General features: G+C 42.1%; 1 protein-coding gene across 1 annotated transcript in view; it reads right to left on the bottom strand.

The window, feature by feature from the left end:
• The window catches only part of luzp2 (leucine zipper protein 2), an 85,562-nt gene extending 68,437 nt beyond the window's left edge, over positions 1 to 17,125 (bottom strand). The window contains exon 1 of the mRNA XM_060922815.1: positions 17,055 to 17,125. The gene's annotated coding sequence lies outside the window, so the exon portion shown is untranslated. The remainder of the gene's footprint in view (positions 1 to 17,054) is intronic.
• Between the last annotated feature and the right edge of the window lie 202 nt (positions 17,126 to 17,327).

Raw genomic sequence — 17,327 nt, 5'->3', positions numbered from 1 at the left:
TTTGATTTGATTTGTAAATGTATGAGTTTTAATCTCAGAAATTCTCAGAACATTACCCCACCCACCACCACCTGACCTCTTTTTTTTTTCCTACAATGGCCTGAATACACCATCCTCCTGTTTCAATCCAGTGCATTATCCTTCTTTTTTTCATAAAATAAAAATTCAAGCAAAGGACTAGTGTTCAGTCCATGCAGATGAATTGAGAATGTAAAAAAGAAAGTAATTGATGGTTGCACCAGGTGACCACTCCAGCTCAAAGAATCCTCATTTATTCAAATACTAGGCAATAAAGGACTCAATATAAACAACTGGGAATCTGGATCTCGCTTAATGGCACCACAGAGAAGCTAATGAATCCATGCCAGCACCCCAGACAGTGAAGAGAAGAACAGAAACTAAAATATAAAGTAAAAGATGTACCACTACAAAGCATGCATGACTGGAGAGCCATCAGTGTAATTATCCCTCCTGCATGTCAGCTTGTCTGGGGAAGAATACAAGATGCCTGCAGAAATTAGGAAGGTGGAGATGTGGAGATGTGCCAGGTTGAAAGACCAGTGGCTGTGAATAACTGTATATTTTGTCTGTTTATCTTCCCAAAATCACCAGAAGAAACCAGAACCACCAGCTCTCCAAGCATGAGTACAAATACCAGAGCACAAACATCCTCCTTTCTGTCTCTTATCCTCTAATAACATGCCAAAAGTAATAAATATGCACTGAGGGACCAACCCAGCGAGTGTTTATGCGTCACACCGCCTGCATTGTTGAACCACAAAACGGAAGCTGCTTTGTGTTCATACCACAGAGCTTGAGAGGATATTATCATTGCCCTTCATGACTTTAACATGCTGTGCAGGAATTTAAAATCCGAAGGAAGCCATCTTTATTAACTTCTCTCCTCTTTTTTTAATACACAGACTGACATTTCACCAAACTCCCGATATTTCACCACCTGTATTATGTCAAGAGAATTGAGTCCTGCCCTTGATCTGTTGCTATCTCAGTCAATCTTCTGTGGAATGGAGGTTAAGCTGCTAACACACTCAACATCCCAGATCACTTCTGAAAATCAGAAACAGTTTGCTGTTAGCAAAGCCATGATTTATTGATTAAATATCTATAATAGCAGCTTTGATAGTAGTGCAGCTGCACATCACAGGTTTATATTAATGCACTCGATCTTACATTACAAGCATTTAGCAGACACTCTTATCCAGAGTGGACGTACACCACACCCAGAGCAGCCTGGGGAGGTGCCTTGCTCAAGGGTACTTCAGCCATTCTTGCTAGTCCAGGGAATCAAACCAGCAACCTTTTGGTCCCAAAGTTACTTCTGTAACCATTAGGCCATGGCTTCCCCAACAGAACGTTATCCCCCAGTGTTCCAATAAGTTATTATTTCCATAGTAACAACTCATTCACAGGGATGTGTACAGGACTAATAATTAATGGACTGAAGAATGTATGTGCTCATTGTGATGATGTGAACATGGTGAAGTTTTCCGTAATGGGTTCATGTATGGAAGGAGTCTCCAGAGTCAGTGCTCTGTAACCATCAGAGGTGAAGCTGTAACCATTCTGGAGAGGGACATTAACAGGTTCTTCAAGAAACTGAACCCTTGTAAAGCAGCAGGTCTTGACTCTGTGTCTCCATCCACCCTGAAGCACTGGGCTGATCAGCTGTCTCCGGTGTTCACAGACATCTTCAACACTTCACTGGAGACATGCCATGTGCCAGCCTGCTTCAAGGCCTCCACCATTATTCCCATCCCCCAAAAGCCAAGGATCACAGGACGTAATGATGACAAACCCATCGCCCTGACCTCTGTGGTCATGAAGTCATTTGAGCACCTTGTGCTTTTTCATCTTAAAGCCATCACTGACCCGTTCCTGGACTCCTTGCAGTTTGCCTACAGACCCAACAGATCTGCAGATGATGCTGTCAACACGGCTCTTCACTTCATCCTCTAGTACCTGGAATCCTGTTTGTGGATTTCAACAACTTCAACAACTCCACCTGCAGGTAGATCACTGACTTCCTCTCTAACAGGAAACAGCACGTGAAGCTGGGGAAACACATCTCCGAGTCTCGAACCATCGGCACTGGTTCCCCCCAAGGCTGTGTCCTCTTTCCTCTACTCTTCTCCCTGTACACCAACAGCTACACCTCCAATCATCAGCCTGTCAAGCTCCTAAAGTTCTCAGATGACACCACCCTCATCGGACTCATCTCTGATGAGGAAGAGTTTGCCTACAGGTGGGAGATTGACCATCTGGTGTCCTGGTGCAGGCAGAACAACTTAGAGCTCAATGTTCTAAAGACAGTGGAGATGATTGTAGACTTCAGGAGGAGCTCTGCCACACCCACACTCATCACCCCGTTTGAATCCCCAGTAACCTATGTGGAGTATTTCCACTTCCTGGGCACTATAATCACTCAGGACCTTAAAGGAGATACACAGAACTTTTATTTTTAAATACATTTCTAAGTGGATAGTATCTCCATCCTTGACTCTTGTATGCTGCATAAATGGGAATAAAAAATATATATATTTTTGAGAGTTAAAATCGACTGCAAAGTTGGCATTGGAGCTGCCGTGCTGAGCCAGCCAGCCCTGAGTGCATGACGTCACAGCAGTAACTGGTTTTAAGGCTGAGGCCTTTTACAGCTATAGACCAAAGTCATATAAATAAAAATTTATGGTGAAAGTACAACCCCAATTCCAAAAAAGTTGGGACAAAGTACAAATTGTAAATAAAAACAGAATGCAATAATTTACAAATCTCAAAAACTGATATTGTATTCACAATAGAACATAGACAACATATCAAATGTCGAAAGTGAGACATTTTGAAATTCCATGCCAAATATTGGCTCATTTGAAATTTCATGACAGCAACACATCTCAAAAAAGTTGGGACAGGGGCAATAAGAGGCTGGAAAAGTTAAAGGTACAAAAAAGGAACAGCTGGAGGACCAAATTGCAACTCATTAGGTCAATTGGCAATAGGTCATTAACATGACTGGGTATAAAAAGAGCATCTTGGAGTGGCAGCGGCTCTCAGAAGTAAAGATGGGAAGAGGATCACCAATCCCCCTAATTCTGCACCGACAAATAGTGGAGCAATATCAGAAAGGAGTTCGACAGTGTAAAATTGCAAAGAGTTTGAACATATCATCATCTACAGCGCATAATATCATCAAAAGATTCAGAGAATCTGGAAGAATCTCTGTGCATAAGGGTCAAGGCCGGAAAACCATACTGGGTGCCCGTGATCTTCGGGCCCTTAGACGGCACTGCATCACATACAGGCATGCTTCTGTATTGGAAATCACAAAATGGGCTCAGGAATATTTCCAGAGAACATTATCTGTGAACACAATTCACTGTGCCATCCGCCATTGCCAGCTAAAACTCTATAGTTCAAAGAAGAAGCCGTATCTAAACATGATCCAGAAGCGCAGACGTCTTCTCTGGGCCAAGGCTCATTTAAAATGGACTGTGGCAAAGTGGAAAACTGTTCTGTGGTCAGACGAATCAAAATTTGAAGTTCTTTATGGAAATCAGGGACGCCGTGTCATTCGGACTAAAGAGGAGAAGGTCGACCCGAGTTGTTATCAGCACTCAGTTCAGAAGCCTGCATCTCTGATGGTATGGGGTTGCATTAGTGCGTGTGGCATGGGCAGCTTACACATCTGGAAAGACATCATCAATGCTGAAAGGTATATCCAGGTTCTAGAGCAACATATGCTCCCATCCAGACGACATCTCTTTCAGGGAAGACCTTGCATTTTCCAACATGACAATGCCAAACCACATACTGCATCAATTACAGCATCATGGCTGCATAGAAGAAGGGTCCGGGTACTGAACTGGCCAGCCTGCAGTCCAGATCTTTCACCCATAGAAAACATTTGGCGCATCATAAAAGATCTGGCACATCATAAGATACGACAAAAAAGACCTAAGACAGTTGAGCAACTAGAATCCTACATTAGACAAGAATGGGTTAACATTCCTATCCCTAAACTTGAGCAACTTGTCTCCTCAGTCCCCAGACGTTTACAGACTGTTGTAAAGAGAAAAGAGGATGTCTCACAGTGGTAAACATGGCCTTATCCCAACTTTTTTGAAATGTGTTGTTGTCATGAAATTTAAAATCACCTAATTTTTCTCTTTAAATGATACATTTTCTCAGTTTAAACATTTGATATGTCATCTATGTTCTATTCTGAATAAAATATGGAATTTTGAAACTTCCATAGCATTGCATTCCGTTTTTATTTACAATTTGTACTTTGTCCCAACTTTTTTGGAATCGGGGTTGTAAGAAATAGCGTTACCGAAATGCTCAACTAAGACTGATTTGACTTCACTGATTGTAGGTTGACTCTTCAACCTAAAACAGGATGGGTGTTATAACTTATGCAACATACATGTACATGCATGCATTTTCACTGATAAAACGTAAAAGCCTAATTAAATAATCAGATGAACTGAGACAATCACATTCTGAAGCAAATTAAATAATCTTATACCGCTAACTTAAACACACAATACAAGTTGCATCTAAATGCAGGTAAACAACGAGTGTTGTTGTTTCTGTTGTTTTGTATCCAAATGAGAGTCGCAGCTTACCCGTCTGTGTTCTCGCTTCTTGAAGGCCGACCTTGTGGCTGATTGTTTTGAAACAATCTGACTTTCAGTTGTTTGTTCAGTTCTCCGTTCATTCACTTCTTCCACGTAAGGGTGAGATATTGCTGCTGAGATGAGCATATCCAGCCAAGAAATCAGATGGCTGGTCCACTCATTCACCATTTTCTCCATACTGAGTACTCCGCCATTACTGCTCGGCTCAGGCAATTACTAAAACCCAGGACAGGACGTCACCAGTTTTAGCAACAACCGCTGGGAGGTCACTGCCCAAGAGATGTCACGTCTCGTTCCATCCCAGGTTTTAGCAACAACCCTTGGCTCACACTCCAGGAGAACTGGTGCAACTGAACTTACTTTTCTTTTCTTGTAGTTTTCCTTAATTGTTGGTACTGCACCCTCTTTTAATACGGGCTTATCGGCAACGCTCCTCAACAGATCAGAGGTACGAGTCTTCAGTAAAATGTGCAGGGAAGAGGAGAGACCACTTTGTAGGCGCCCAATGTGCCCGTGAACTTCTCGCAAAACACGTCCAAATCTTTGCAGTTTGAACATTCTTGGGCCATGAATGCAACGTAAATCCACCTTCTGTTGTGTTGCTGCACCGGCCAGCAACACATCTACGTGGCATGGTGATAAATTAGCTCAAAATGGAGGCTCGGAGTTGCAGTCAGCTCTGTGTTTTAGTATGAGACCGATAGCCTTCCTGCTGTTGACATCACAGATGTCAAAGTCATTCACTCAGATCACTACCTATATGAATCACTTTAATCATAAAAATTATTATATTAGATTTATTGTTTACACTTAAAACTATTCCTATGCCATTCTTGATGTCTCAAGGCATTTATAAACAAAAAGTAAGGCCATGGTTCTGCGCATCTCCTTTAAGTGGAAGTGCTCTCTCACCAAGAAAGCACAGCAGAGGATGTTCTTCCTGCAGCAGTTGAAGAAGTTTGAATTGCCAAAGACAATGATGGTGCACTTTTACACCACCATCAAGTCCATCCTCACCTCCTCCATCACCTTCTGGTACGCTGCTGCCACTGCCAAGGACGAGGGCAGACTGCAGTGCATCATTCACTCTGCTGAGAGGACAATCGGCTGCAATCTTCCATCTCTTCAGGATCTGTACAAGTCCAGGACCCTGAGGAGAGCAGGAAGGATTGTGGGCGACCCCTCTCACCCCAGATACAAGCTTTTTGAATCAATCCCCTCTGGGAGAATGTTGTGGTCCATCAGGACCAAAACCTCACACTACAAGGTCAAATCTTTCCCCACTGCAGTTATCCTCATCAACAAGGTCAGAGACCCCACTGACTCTGAACTCACACACTCTCCCAATGCATCGCATTAACACACTTCCCCTCTGGATTGCTGTTTTCACATTTCATGACATGACACACCATCTTCATTCTGTGACCTTTTATTGCACATTCTGAGACGTACTGTACAGCTAACCCATTGCACACACTCCGGAAATACACTTATTTCTTTTCTCACTTGTATATTCTGGACGTCTTCATATTTTTACTCTATTTATATTTCTACTTTTGTCTTGTTACATTACATTAATGGCATTTAGCAGACATTCTTATCCAGAGAGGCGTACAACATACACACAGTAGGGAGCAGTTGTACAAGGGTCCCTTGCTCAAGGGCATTTCAGCCATTCCTTCTGGTTCAGGGAATCGAATCAGTGACCTTTTAGTCCCAAAGCTCCTTCTCTAACCATTAGGCCATGGCTTCCCTTTACTCCCCCCCTTACTTAAATTTTTATCTTAATTGTTCATGCACCAAACACCAAAGCAATTTTTTTGTATGTGAGAATGTACTTGGCAAGAAACTTGGCTCTGATTCTGGTTCTGTAGCTTTCAGTTTTCTGTATCTTCAGGACAGAGGATTTTGAGTGGCACGGTGGTGTAGTGGTTAGCACTGTCACCTCACAGCAAGAAGGTTCTGGGTTTGAGCCCAGTGGCCAACGGTGGCCTTTCTGTGTGGAGTTTGCTTGTTCTCCCCATGTCTGCGTGGGTTTCCTCCGGGTGCTCCGGTTTCCCCCACAGTCCAAAGACATGCAGTTAGATTAACATGGGGTGGCCTTGGGCTGAAGTGCCCTTGAGTGAGGCACTGAACCCCAACTGCTCCCCGGGTGCTGTAGTATCGCTGCCCACTGCTCTGGGTATGTGTGTGTGCTCATTGCTCATGTGTGTGTCCACTGCTTCAGATGGGTTAACTACAGAGAGGAATTTCACAAGTGTGCATGTGATGAATAAAGTTGTTGTTCTTACGCTTCTTTGTGATTTCTTGGTCACATGATAGCTGCATTTTCTTGTTATAAATTTCAAGAGAGAGAATAAAGAGAAGCTGGTGAGGCTGGAACTGCCATTTATAGCTGCTATAACATAGATGAAACCCGGAAATGACTTGACGATGAGGAATAACAGGAAAATAATCTTCAATAAACTTCATGGTGGTGACAGTAACGTCGCTTCTTCACACCAACTCATCATTGATTATTTTGCTATCACGGAATGACATACAGTGTTTTACTCCTTACACAACAAATGTATAATGACAAAATGAGAAAATTGTCGAATCACATTGTTCTGAGTCACTTTTAAATCCAATGCAGATGGTATTTGTTTTCTGGCTGTTCACTGTATCTGTTCAGTTATGTCTCTGAAGGACATTTGTAATATTTATGGCTGATGCGCAGCAGATAAATGATGTCTGTACAAATCATTCCCAATATCTGTGATTATGTTTCATGATTGAGGTGAAGCAAAAGGCATTTCCTCAGAGACTATTAGGAGACTGTTGGATGTTTCTGATTGTAGCTTAAAGCAACTCTGTGACAAATATTTGTAAGTGACAACTGCAGGTTATTTAAAAAAAATTGTTTACGGTTTCTAAGATTTACTAAGAAAGGAAACACATTGTTTTGAATTTTTGTATCTGCTGTTACTGATAACTAGGATGGCGTATTAGAGCCACTGTAAGTAAATAAAATAAATGAATCAATAAATAAACAAACACAAAATTAATAATTTCTAAGAATGTCACAAATTTATGAGAAAAAAAATCATATATATTTATTCTATCCACATTCACTGGATATAAGCAATCGCATGCTCTGATTGGCTACTCTACTACTAGGATATCAGCTCATATACCATGAGTAAAGAAAAACAAAATGGCGGAGCATGTTGCTGAACCAACCGAGGACGAAATTAAAAAAAAGTACAAAAAAAGCAATAAAATATGGAATAAAAGTATTTGATGGTAAGAACATATATTTTTATTTATTTTTAAAGAATTATTATTATCATCACATTTTTCACAAATTGCTCCGGTCATTTCGCCAGTTTGTTTACATTCTAAGCAGAAATGATTTTGTTGGATGTTTTGTATAAACTTTTTATTTATTGAATTGGCAAAAAACAAAAATAAAAATGCTGTGCTTCTCAAAATCCAGTGAATGTGGATAGAATAAAACAGTTATTTCACTCAGTCGTGTCGTACATGGATTATAGAAACCTCGGTGTTACGCGCCTCATCGGCTATTTTTTTTTTCGTCAAAGAACCAGACTGCTTCTCTTTGCAGGGTTGGATCAACATCATCACACCACAGATGCCACGGCTGAGCTGAGAGTGATAAGAAATGCAATCTTTCATCCTCAATCATGCAATATAATAGAATAAAGTGCTAAGATGTAGCTTTTCAAGTACATTTCCCAGAATGATTGTTGTCTCAGAGAATAGATGAGGGTTTTTTTCTTGTAAAATTGCAACTTTCTTGTTCTTCTTCTTCTTTTGGCTGTTCCTGTTAGGGGTCTCCGCAGCAAATAATGTCTCTCCATCTCCTCCTGTCTGTCGTATCTTCTTCCGTCACACCAACTGTCCTCATATCCTCCTTCACCACATCCATAAATCTCATCTTTGCTCTTTGTCTTTTCCTTCAACCTGCAATTCCATCTCCAGCGTTCTTCTCCCAATCCAATAAACCCTGAATCTCTCCTCTGTACGTGTCCAAACCGTCTCAATCTCTCCTCTCTCACTTTGTCTCCAAGCCGTCCTACATGTCCTGTCCCTCTAATATACTCATTTCTCATCCTGTCCAACTTTGTCACTCCCATTGAACATCTCAGTATCTTCAGCTCTGCGAGCTCCAGTTCACTTCAGCCTCCTGTCTTTTTGTCAGTGTAAAATTGCAACTTTAATCTCAGAAATTCTGAGTCTTTCTTTTGGAATTTTACACCCTCGCTCGGCTCTGTATTTTTAATATATTTATTAAATTTTTTAACCTACAATAGCCCTAATATGATGTTGTAGCTAAGAAGAATTCATATGTTTTTTGGGCGGGAAAAAAAAGCGACCCTTTTTTCATTATTTTATTTCTGTAACTGACTTTTAATCTGGAAATGAGTTCACTCTTAATAAAGTAAATCTTCATTTGCACATGTGCATGCTAATGCCTGGTTTATGCGGTGCAGTTTTACTCTGATTATTTAGCCCTGATTTATAGTCCAGCTGAGTCTGTGCTCGACTGCAGATATCTGTGGGAGTCGAAGTAAACAAAATCAATAAACGTGCAAAGGGCACTAGCTCTGATTTCCTGCCTCTCAATCGAATTTGAGGAGAGTCAGATAGTCAGAGCATCAAACTTGTTAGATTTTCTCAAAGCAGCGCTGCCCATCGTCAGAGAGCGTGCAGCCAATTAAATGCAGAGTGTGGGTGTAAATTCAGGGAGGAAATAAAATAAACAGCAGATGAGCCCTTTCAGGAGGAAATATCGAGATATCCGAATATAAGGCTGAGCACGGACAGTGTCAAGTCAAAGATTCGTTATAATCAGAGCATCAAAAACATGCACTTATTCAAATATGCACTACTGGTTACTGAGAATTTTCCAGATGTTGCCGTTACAATCTGAGCAGAATTGTGCACACTGTGTGATACTGTGTGTCCTCCATTTCAGATTATATGATAAAGATCCTCAAACTATAGATCTGGGATTAAAGGGAAATTCTTTATTATGTTCTTGAAATGAGCTCACATGACCCCACTCCACACACACTTCAAAGTGACCTTGACGTAAGAAGGAGATTTTTCAGGTTTTCATCATCTTCCTTCCATCCTTCCATCCATCCATCATCTCTAGCCGCTTTATCCTGTCCTACAGGGTCGCAGGCGAGCTGGAGCCTATCCCAGCTGACTACGGGTGAAAGGCGGGGTTCACCCTGGACAAGTCGCCAGGTCATCACAGGGCTGACACATAGACACAGACAACCATTCACACTCACATTCACACCTACGCTCAATTTAGAGTCACCAGTTAACCTAACCTGCATGTCTTTGGACTGTGGGGGAAACCGGAGCACCCGGAGGAAACCCACGCGGACACGGGGAGAACATGCAAACTCCGCACAGAAAGGCCCTCGCCGGCCACGGGGCTCGAACCCGGACCTTCTTGCTGTGAGGCGACAGCGCTAACCACTACACCACCGTGCCGCTGCTGCCGTCTTCCGATTGGTGGGTTTTTGTTGTTGAGTGTCAGAGATTTCATCCTCACTTCTAACATACACTCAGTGGCCACTTTAATAGGAACATGTTGTTGATTCTAAGATTCCTGTTCTTGGCTGCAGGAGTGGAACCCAGTGTGTTCTTCTGCTGTTGCTGAGATGCTTTTCTGCTCACCACGGTTGTAAAGAGTGATTATATGAGTTACTATATCCTTCCTGGCAGCTCAAACTGCTCGAGCTGGCCATTTTCTGATCTCTGACCCTCTCTTATCAACAAGGCGTTTGTTTCCACCCACAGAACTGTCACTCACTCACTCGATGTTTTTTTTTGTTTGTTTTCCGCACCATTCTGTGTAAACTCTAGAGACTGTTGATTGTGTGTGAAAACCCCAGGAGGAGATCAGCAGCTTCTGAAATACTCAAACCAAAAATACTCATCTGGCTCAAACCAACACCCATACCACAGTGAAAGAAAGAAAGTCACACTTCACTGTGAGATCATGATATTTCCCGTTCTGATGTTTGAACATCATGAACATTAACTGAAGCTCTTGATTTGTATCTGTGTGATTTGATGCATCGTGCTGCTGTCAAGCGATTGGCTGATTAGAGAACTGCAGAGAACAAAAGAGCAGGTGGATGGAGGGGTGTTCCTAATAAAGTGGCCAGTGAGTGTCGACACTTCCTAAAAGCAGAGCTCCTGATGAATGTAAAACGTGTTTGCAAGTGGCGGAAAGAGCCACCACTCATTAATTATTCATGTTGTGGGCGGAGCTGTCAGCCCAGGAAGCTGTATTTGTTCTGCTCCATACGCTCGCTGCTGTGTTTATGCCCCCCATGTGCCTCTGTCAGAGGTTTAGCGTGGTGTGTTATAAAAATTTGCTGTCTGTCATCCTGATATGTCATTCATGCACAGTGTAAAGTTTGTGTGAGCTCTTTAACAGGTGTGTTTGTGTTCAGTGCATTGGTTGAACTGAGGTTTAGCACGAGATTTTGAGCACAGAGGCTAATGCTGCACGTTTGTTGAACTTGTCGAGGTTTGGATCATCCTTTGTCGAACAGAGTGAGGTGTGTAACGTTCAGAGCAGAGTCTGTAAACATCAATCTTTGTTTCCCACCATGTTATGTTAATTATTTTTGCTTTGTTTTCTTGAGTTGTCATGGTGTACAGTGTTTGATGTCCAGGGTTTAATGTTATACTCACGCTGAAGAGGAATAAAACTCATCTGCACTCGTCAGAGACTCTCTGCTGCTGTTCTGAATGCCAAGGGCTGCTCCAGTGTGAGCCAATAATCCCATGTTATTTTTTTTTAAAGGTCCCATGGCATGAAATTTTCACTTTCTGAGGTTTTTTAACGTTAAAATGAGTTCCTCTGACCTTCTTAAGTCACCCCAGTGACTAGAAATTTCATAATGTGTAAACCAAACTATGCCCAACATTTGAGAATGGCGCGTCAAAACAGCGCGTTGATAAACTCTTCCCTTGCCTACGTCAGCAAGGGAGATGATCCCCACGCCCCCCCCTCTGGATTCCCACCCGCTGTATGGATTGCCCGCCCAGCTCAAAAGTTGCCACCAAACATGGAAGTTGCACTGTACATGGATGTGACAACACAGAAAGGAGTCTGTTTTTACTGCCGACGGGAGAGCCCCTGAAGACGCAGTGGCTTCATTTTATTTACTCCAATAATATGCCGTCGAGTCTACCTAAGACGGTGTATGTTTGTCGGAAACATTTTCCTGATGAATGTTTCCACAACTTGGGACAGTACAGGGCAGGTTTTGCACATCAACTGTCACTGAAGCCTGGGTCCGTACCAAGCGTCCCTGCCGCATCAGCCACAAACACCGAACAAGTAAGTGTATAACTGTTAAGTCGTTTTGCCGTGTTTTAAAATCGGTGCCACGTTAGCCTTGCAATGGCTACATTAGCTGTGCAGCTAACCGCTTCCTGCAGTTAGCCAGGTACTCTGCGCTACAAAACCAAAAAGCATGCAGCATGCTCTGTTATAATAGCCAATCAAAACAGTTTTTACAAAGACACCCACATTCTTTTTTTTAAGTCACTCGTTCATTTTATTTGTTTGTTTGTTCAGTAAAAACCCAAACATTTGTTGAATTTATTTTATTTCCTCGCTTCGCACCTTAATGACGTCAGCGCGCGGTATTTTTCCCTTTGCGGTTTGTTCCTTCTCTCTCGCCATAGTAAGACACCCACATCCACTTGTTCTGACCCACTGGAGGTAGCGTCACAGTGCTGTTAGCCAATCAGAGGTAACACATTTACATGTCATGAATATTAATGATAAGACCCGCCCCCCCTACCCTTCCCCGCCTCCTGCTTCTCATTAGCAAAATGACGCACTGGGAAAAGCGCTGAAATGGGGCTTTCTCCCAGGAGGCTATATCTACGTGCCGAGGGTTCATTTCGAGAAAGGCTGCGGATATAACATCCGGAAACCTCCACGAGCCCGTTTAAAGCATCAACAAACCACCATGCCATGGGTCCTTTAAAGCAAATGAAAAATAAGCGCTGGATAAAAACCCATCTATCTTATGGAAATAAAGATCCAAATTTCATTGTCAGGTGTTTATGAGATACACTGCCTTGCACTTACAGTCGGGTTCTCTGTGGTGGTACACGTACATCGTTCATACTTATGGACCATCAAAAATCAGGTTGATGCTTTACCATATTCCTAAAGTATGGAGCTTCGCTATAGCTTTGTTATTGGCTCTCTGAGCACCGGGAACACTCAGTCTCAACCCACTCACCACCAAAGAATTCCTCACGATATATGAATGAATTTTTGTCCACGACAGCAGGCGTAGCTTGATGTTTAGCCAGCATGAGCTAATAGCAGACAGACAGTGTTTGCTTGCAAGCAGCGACTGGAGCCGATACAAATAAGGCAGGACCCTCAGAGGACAAAAGGTCAGATTTTTAAACTTGTGCTATGTTTCTTACTGGCTGTGGAGTAAAAAATGCAGGTCATTATAAATCTGATGCGTTTGAAAATACAAAAAAAAAAACCTCTGCTTTGTAAATTCTTGAGCACGAACCATAGAGCTATTTACTGTGATGTATAGCAGAAAGCTTTTACAGTCTCTCGGCAAAAAGCTGAGTAATGCTAAATAAATAAATAAATAAATAAAGTACAAAACATTTCTCAGTGTGGCTCCATGCAAACAGCAGCTAACACGTTTTAATTAAGCACGTTGCTTAAAAAATTGATAATAATTCACGCCAACTACTGCTGTGCTTTTATAGTAAATGAATTAACAATATGATGATGTGATTAAGCAGAGTTACCATAACCACAACAAAATTGATTATTTTCAGATAACAGCACAAGAGTCCTTTATTCCTCTTATACTACAGCAATTTCTTACTTACTTACCTACTATACACTCGCCAGCCACTTTATTAGGAACACCCCTACATCCACCTGCTGTTCTGTTTTGTGCAGTTCTGTAATCAGCCGATCCCTCAGCAGCAGCACGATGCACCAAATCACGCAGATACAAATCAAGAGCTTCAGTTAATGTTCACAATGTTCAAACATCAGAATGGGAAACATTGTGATCTCACAGTGAAGTGTGACTTTCTTTCTTTCACTGTGGTATGGGTGTTGGTTTGAGCCAGATGAGTATTTTTGGTTTGAGTGTTTGAGAAGCTGCTGATCTCCTCCTGGGGTTTTCACACACAATCAACAGTCTCAACACAGAATGGTGCGAAAACCAAAAAACATCGAGTGACTGAGTGACAGTTCTGTGGATGGAAACGAATGCCTTGTTGATAAGAAAGGGTCAGAGATCAGAAAATGGCCAGATTGAGCAGTTTGAGCTGCCAGGAAGGATATACAGTGGTGCTTGAAAGTTTGTGAACCCTTTAGAATTTTCTATATTTCTGCTAAAATATGACCTAAAACATCATCTGATTTTCACACAAGTCCTAAAAGTAGATAAAGAGAACCCAGTTAAACAAATGAGACAAAAATATTATACTTGGTCATTTATTTATTGAGGAAAATGATCCAATATTACATATCTGTGAGTGGCAAAAGTATGTGAACCTCTAGGATCCACAGTTAATTTGAAGGTGAAATTAGAGTCAGATGTTTTCAATCAATGGGATGACAATCAGGTGTGAGTGGGCACCCTGTTTTATTTAAAGAACAGGGATCTATCAAAGTCTGATCTTCACAACACATGTTTGTGGAAGTGTGTCATGGCACGAACAAAGGAGATTTCTGAGGATCACCATTGTTACCCTCCCCAGGAGTTGTCGACCAACAAAGATCACTCCAAGAGCAAGGCGTGTAATAGTCAGCGAGGTCACAAAGACCCCAGGGTAACTTCTAAGCAACTGAAGGCCTCTCTCACATTGGCTAATGTTAATGCTCATGAGTCCACCATCAGGAGAACACTCTACAACAATGGTGTGCATGGCAGGGTTGCAAGGACAAAGCCACTGCTCTCCAAAAAGAACATTGCTGCTTGTCTGGAGTTTGCTAAAGGTCATGTGGACAAGCCAGAAGGCTATTGGAAAAATGTTTTGTGGATGGATGAGACCAAAGTAGAACTTTTTGGTTTAAATAAGAAGCGTTATGTTTGGAGAAAGGAAAACACTGCATTCCAGCATAAGAACCTTATCCCATCTGTGAAACATGGTGGTGGTAGTATCATGGTTTGTGCCTGTTTTGCTGCATCTGGGCCAGGACGGCTTGCCATCATTGATGGAACAATGAATTCTGAATTATACCAGCGAATTCTAAAGGAAAATGTCAGGACATCTGTCCATGAACTGAATCTCAAGAGAAGGTGGGTCATGCAGCAAGACAACGACCCTAAGTACACAAGTCGTTCTACCAAAAAATGGTTAAAGAAGAATAAAGTGAATGTTTTGGAATGGCCAAGTCAAAGTCCTGACCTTAATCCAATGGAAATGTTGTGGAAGGACCTGAAGCGAGCAGTTCATGTGAGGAAACCCACCAACATCCCAGAGTTGAAGCTGTTCTGTACAGAGGAACGGGCTAAAATTCCTCCAAGCCGGTGTGCAGGACTGATCAACAGTTACCGCAAACGTTTAGTTGCAGTTATTGCTGCACAAGGGGGTCACACCAGATACTGAAAGCAAAGGTTTACATACTTTTGCCACTCACAGATATGTAATATTGGATCATTTTCCTCAATAAATAAATGACCAAGTATAATATTTTTGTCTCATTTGTTTAACTGAGTTCTCTTTATCTACTTTTAGGACTTGTGTGAAAATCTGATGATGTTTTAAGTCATATTTATGCAGAAATATAGAAAATTCTAAAGGGTTCACAAACTTTCAAGCACCACTGTAGTAACTCATATAATCACTCTTTACAACCATGGTGAGCAGAAAAGCATCTCAGTAACAGCAGAACAACACACTGGGTTCCACTCCTGCAGCCAAAAACAGGGATCTTAGGCTACGTTCACACTGCAGGCTGAAGTGACTCAAATCCGATCTTTTCGCCCATATGTGACCTGTATCTGATCTTTTATTGACAATATGAACGACACAGATCCGATTTTTTCAAATCCGACCCAGGCCGTTTGGATATGTGGTGCTAATTCCGATTCCTATCCGCTCTTTTCATATGCGACTTCAGTCTGAACCGCCAGGTCGCATTCATCCGACTTACACGTCATCAACAAGCCACAAACGTCACTATTCTGCGCTGAAGTAGGCGGCGGGTCTCTCAAAAAAAGTTACAACAACATGGCGCATAATCACGGGCGCAGATAGAGGGTGGGACGAGTCATATTTAAATTCACCTCGTTCGGTCCCCCCTACTTATAGGGAGGAAAAAACGTCTATGCTGTCTTTCTTTGCATAAGGCAAACCTCACGGAAAAATCAAAAGACTAATTACCATTCGGTTTATTGAGGTGCACGGCAGTGTATACATAGCTGCAACAACTCACATAAAACAAAACAAAGACTGATATTCGGTTGGTTGAGCTGCGCAGACTGCACAGGTTGCGAGCTCGAGCTTGGTTGCTATGGTTACTAACAACAAGTTTGACAGGCATATCAGGGTTGGGGTTGGTTTGCTGGCAGCTTTGCCCCCCCAGTTCAAAAAACGTATCTGCGCCCCTGCGCATGACATCAATGCGAGGGACGCTTCGGGCTGTGAAGGTTCTGAATCTTCTCAATGGAAGGACGCAGAGGTTAGGGAGCTGATTTCCATTTGGGGGGATGCAGCTATTCAAGCTAGATTGGATGAGTCATACCGCAACCGGGCGGTTTTACTTCCGTAAACACTGGCCATGCTCACTGCGTGTGACGTCGTCGTATCCTGCAGTGCGCATGCGGAACACTTTTAGGTCGCTTTTCGTTCATACTGAGGATCACATACAAGTCGCATATATTTGTTAATGTGAACGACCTCACAAAAAAATCGGATTTCACAAAAAAATCGGAATTGAGCATTAAGCCTTGCAGTGTGAACGTAGCGTTAGAGTCAACAACAAGTTCCTATTAAAGCGGCCGGGGAGTGTGTGTTGTCACAGCCCTTCTGTTATGAGCCTTGTTTTTTTTCCCCTCTCTCGTGAAGTTAATCAGACAAACGAACACAGTTTGTTATGTGACTGAGAAGTGCTGACAGCAGAGACTCCTTCCGTAATCGTTAAATAAACGACTCCTGACAGAAAACTACTATAGAAATGAAACACATCAGAACGAGTGCATTAATACAGAATACATTTAAATATGAAAATTAATCAACACCTTCTGACCAATCAGAATACAGGATTCTACAGCACCATGGTGAGACGAAGCTCATTATCTGCTGCACAGTTCTTATCAATAAATTCGTGAATTATTTCCGTACCTTTGTTTGTGACTCAGCTCCAGAATCCTCTGCACATCCTTTTTGGACACTGAGTCGTCATTCTTCAGTGACTGAAATCAGAAGAAAAGAAAGAATTGCTAAAAAAATTTTAAATGGGGAAAAAAGATGTTTTTCTGCTTGAACATTTGTCTTTCGTCTGTTTTTCGCTGCTGTTGATTGAGAGACGTCCAGATGACATTCAGGTTCGATGCTAAATCAATTTGACTGAAGCTTTATTTTGATTTCCGAGGCTGACTCTGAGAGAACAGGAGC

Source organism: Neoarius graeffei, chromosome 6 (assembly GCF_027579695.1).
Source record: "Neoarius graeffei isolate fNeoGra1 chromosome 6, fNeoGra1.pri, whole genome shotgun sequence".
Classification (NCBI taxonomy): Eukaryota; Metazoa; Chordata; class Actinopteri; order Siluriformes; family Ariidae; genus Neoarius; species Neoarius graeffei.
The sequence above is the reverse complement of the archived record's forward strand: the minus strand, read 5'-3'. Positions and strand labels throughout refer to the sequence as shown.